Source organism: Ovis aries, chromosome 4, assembly GCF_016772045.2.
Source record: "Ovis aries strain OAR_USU_Benz2616 breed Rambouillet chromosome 4, ARS-UI_Ramb_v3.0, whole genome shotgun sequence".
NCBI classification, from domain to species: Eukaryota; Metazoa; Chordata; class Mammalia; order Artiodactyla; family Bovidae; genus Ovis; species Ovis aries.
The window spans coordinates 116802394-116807328 of record NC_056057.1 but is presented as its reverse complement, the minus strand read 5'-3'; positions in this window follow the sequence as shown (position 1 = coordinate 116807328).

Sequence of the window (4935 nt, the reverse complement as noted above, 5' to 3'; positions counted from 1 at the left end):
AGATAAGAAAATAGAGGAGAGAAAGAGGCTGATATTCCTTGGTTTCCATAGAAAGCCAATAAAACTTCGAGACAAGAAGTTTGCCCTGTTCACGGAGACCACAGGTGCCTTCCCGGTCTCCCGAGGGAGTGAAGACACAGAGCGTCTTCCCGTTCAGGTCTTAGAAACCCAGGCAGATAAGTGAACGCAGGGAGCCTCTATGCTCCAAGGGATCAGCCTGAAAAAAGAAAGTAAGAGAGAAAAAAAGAGAAAAAAAAAAAAACACGGGGTGACCAAGCTTCTTCAAGCGAGGCCCATTTTTTTTATTTTCAAAAGGGTCTTTTATACCTTTACTTGTACATAGAGGGAAATGAAAGATGCAAAGTCATACAGAGTCAGCCCAAACATTACATCTGTTTTGTCTTTATCGAAACCAGGATTTTTTTCTGCAAACCTTTCCCAAAAACAATATTGTGTACATTATCTTCTGGCCTTGGAGGCCTGTGAACATTTAATGACCCTCTTTTGATAAAGGCTTCTCAACCAGAAAACTTATTTTCCCTTGTAATGTTTTTCCTTATATTTCTAATCTATGTCAAAAAGTATTAAACAAATTACATTTCTCACACAGCAAAGGTGCAATAAGTTATAAGAAAGAAACAATTAGCTCAAAAGTCTGATGTGGTTAATTTCAAGGCTACACTTGTTTTTCTTACTTTCCAACTATGTTAACTAATGCACTCCCAGGTGCACGGTGGATAAGAGATATGGGAACTTAGCAACAAGCATTGGCCCAATAATGAAATCCTATGCCTAGCACTACTCTAATAACTTTTAACTCTTTAAAGGGCTCAATGTTTTAGACTTTCCATGCCTCTCACAGTTGGGAGGATGTAAATAATCATATGTGTAGCTGCAAGAGTCTGGATATACCTGCCAAGCAAGCTATAATGCTAACAGAGAGGGTTTGATTGGAAATATTCCTCTCATGTCCAGGAGACTTATTAGCTATAGCCCTAAGTTAATTTTTTCCAGAGAAAGTTGGTCAGGAATAGCCCCCTGTTAATGTCAGAGGAATTGGTGAAAGTCATGAAATAGTAAAACAGACAGATCCTGGTTTTGGGGTAGATGCTCGAGAAAGCCTAGGGAGCCCGTTGAGTTCTGAAGCCTTGCTTAACAGTTCTCTTCCACATGACCTTGTCATGGGTGGGATCTCCCGTGGTGGCTCCCGGCAGTCTGCCTCACTACCCTCCTCTTACAAGTGGGGAGACTGCCTGGGTAACATGGCAGAGTTGCCCGCGGAGACCCCAGGAGCATGGCAGACAGACACCCACCAGCCCCAAGGAACCCGAGGCTCATGTGTTCAGGGGTCTCATTATGCATTAAATGGCCTCCCCACAAACCCATATGTCATTGTCCTAACCTCCAGTACCTCAGACCATGGTCTTACTAGGAAATAAGCAGTTTTCTGTTTCTCTCTCTCTCTCTTTTTTTTTCGGCTCACCAGCATGCAGGGTCTTAGTCCCCCAACCTGGGAGGGAGCACACGCCCCCTGCAGTGAAAGCACAAAGTCCGAACCACTGGGCCGCCTGGGAGCCTCCAGGAGATAAGCAGCTCTGATGGTGTGACTGTCACGCTGGAGCAGGGCGGGCCGCTCACCCGAGATGACTGGTGCCCTGAGAGGAAAGGTGGGCCCCGCCAGGCCAGAGGGAGAAGGCCACGGAGACCAGGCGTTCTGCGGCTCCCAGCCCAGCCCTGCCAACACTGTGATCTTGGACCCTCGGCCTCCAGACGGTACGACAGCGCATTTCTGTGGCTTTCGGCGCCCCTGCGAACCCTTATCGCTCTTATTTTCAATCATACTCATAAAAGGAGTTTGTTTCCCCTAAAAACTGGAAACTGATGTCGCGGTGAGCACCACACTGTGAGCACCACACTGTCGGTCCCCAGCCAGTTAGCACGGCAGGAACCACTAACACCTCTAGGTCCTTTCCCTCCAGGAGTTTTGCTCATATTTTAAAGCAAATTCCAATAAATGGAAATCATGTCCTCACGGGAAAACTGCACAAACACAGCGTGGAGAGGATAACACCCTCTTCAGAGAGGAGCGTGAGAAATGAAAACCCACAGGAAGGAATGCCAAACAGCCCATTCTGTGACTTAGAGTCTTTCTGCAAAATACCCTCCGTAACTTCCATTTTCCTTAAATATTTTTATCACCAGTGACCATCAGAATCACAATTTTCACTTCTCTTCAGTTCATAGTGAAAAAAACATGATTCCAAAGGTTAAAAAAAAAAGAAATCCTTTTTCGAAACCTCAATTTCTCTCACCAGGTCTACCAAGAGCAAGATGAGAGACGGCCCTCCATGGACATCGCCCTCTGAACACAGCTCTCCTCGGGGGATCCCAGTAGGATGGGTTCCCCAGACTCTGTCCTCTGGACCAGTGGCGCTCAGAGGCGTTCCTATTTCAGGGATAGACACCAAACGGAACGCAGTAAACGGTATCCTGCTCAGGACACTACGCATCCCAGCATGTTAAATGCTCTCATCTCCTGGGTCGGGAAGACCCCTTGGAGAAGGGAACGGCTACCCACTCCAGTATTCTGGCCTGGAGAATGCCATGGACTGTATAGTCCATGGCGTCACAAAGAGTCAGACACGACTGAGCGACTTTCACACTCCCATCGAGTACAGCAGCAGGCTTGGGTTTGGGGTTTGCTCTGTCTGCGCTGGGCCTTTGCTGCTGCACACACGGGCTTTCTCCAGTTGCCGTGAGCGGGCGCGACTCTCGTTGTGGCGCCTGGGCTTCTCACTGAAGAGGCTGCTCTTGCCGCGGAGCACAGCCTGGTGGTCGTGGTGCACTGGCTTAGCTTCCCCGCGGCATGTGGGATCTTCCCAGACCAGGGATCGAACCCGCGTCCCCTGCACTGGCCGGCATGTTCTTAACCACTGGACCGTGAGGGAAGTCCAAAATATGCTTTCTAGAAAGAAAGAGGGAAGGAAAGAAAAGAAAGAAACATGCCTCCTCTAACACAAGGCTTCCTAAACATACTTGAGATTGGAACTTGGTTTTCATTTCTCTGTTCTAACAAGCACCTTGGGAAGCCGCAGGTCACTTATGGAAAGTCCTGAGTAGTTTCTGTTGGTCTCCACGGGGCCTCTGGTTTGAGCCCTGTGCAATCCAGTAAGGCCGATGCTGTGTGGTGGACACAGGCTGGAATTTTGATCACATCTATCACTTCTCATCCTTGTTAACAAGAGGATCTGGCAGTGAGGAGGGTGGGGAGAGACGAGCTGGTTGGTCTAAAGGTCTGTCACTCTGTCATCCCCACAAACCCATCTCTGATGCTGAAGTCCACTGACCATTCTGTTCATGCTGGCAACAAGCCTTCCCCAGGTAAGGAACCGAATAGGTATAATTCCAGTATGTACAGCCCAAGGCTTCCTACAGCAATCCACTGGAATGGTAGAGTTTAAGATTAAAGAAAAAATACATATGCTCAAAAATGTACAACTCTCTGTGTGAGTATGTCAGTGATGTTTTCATTGGAGCATAATTGCTTTACAACGCTGTGTTCTTTTCTGCTATACAATGAAGCGAATCAGCCGTATGCATAGACATGTATTCCCTCCTTCTGGGACCTCCCTCCCACCCACCACCCATTCAGCACCTCAAGATCATCCCAGACCACCAAGCTGAGTTCCCTGTGCTAGGCAGCTTCCCACTTAGTTCAGTCACTCAGTCGTGTCCAACTCTTTGCCTCCCCACGGACTGCAGCACGCCAGGCTTCCCCGTCCATCACCAACTCCCAGAGCTTGCTCAAACTCATGTCCGTCGAGTCAGTGATGCCATCCAACCATCTCATCCTCTGTCGTCCCCTTCTCCCACCAGCTGTCTATAAACAAAACTCTGAAAAACTATTCCAGGCTGTGGTTATTAAGTCCTATGGACATCGTGATTCCATTTTCATGTAGCTAACTTCCTAACGTGACACTGTGAAACAGGGCACCTACTTTCCTGTGTCAGGAACGTAACAGCCTCTCAGGGCACTGACACAACTAACTTAGCAGATGCGTTACTATCAGAGGCTTAGGGATCACCACCCAGTCACGGAGGATGCTCCCTCTTGGAAAGATCACTACTCATAACAGCTCAGCACAAGGGCCGTCAGCTCTTTAAAAGTTACTCAACTGGAGAAGGAAATGGCAACCCACTCCCATAATCTTGCCTAGGAAATCCCATGGACAGAGGAGCCTTGTGGGCTACAGTCCATGAGGTGGCAAAGAGCTGGACATGATTGAATGACTGAACAACCGCAAAAAGTACCAAGTGTACAGTCCTAACTAGCTAGCTGATCATTTAGAAGCTGAGTGTGTCAAAGCCACAGAGAACCTGTCTGTTAGAGCTCATTCAGTTAGTAACCTTTATCGAGTCCCATGTATGTTTGTTAAAAATAAAATAAAATTGAAAGCCTTTGTATAAAAAAAAAAAAAAAAAAAGTTACTCAACTGTAAATCAACCCAGATGTGAAGGGCAATATTACCGGAAAGTTCATAATACTATTCATCTTTGCAGCAGGCACATTTAAGTTACATATACTATTGTAATAGCATTCTTAAACTGTAATTCAGAGCTCTGTAATGATATCAGGCAATAATGTTCTGATTACCTATAAAGTTTAATTTATCATAGACATAATAGCTGATGGATGAATGTTAAAACATACTGATTCAGCTCGAGAAAATGATTGCACAATCAAAATGCAAGTTCAGTACACTATCCTTATTAAGAGGAGACATGTCAGTGGAAAACACCAGTCGTTTGTACCTTTATAGCTCACAAACTTATTTCTCTTGATACTTTATGCTTAATGACTAGTTAGAGCACCTAACCTATACTGTGTTGTATCATAAATCCTTCTGTAAGAGCTCTCAAATGCCACCGATTGTG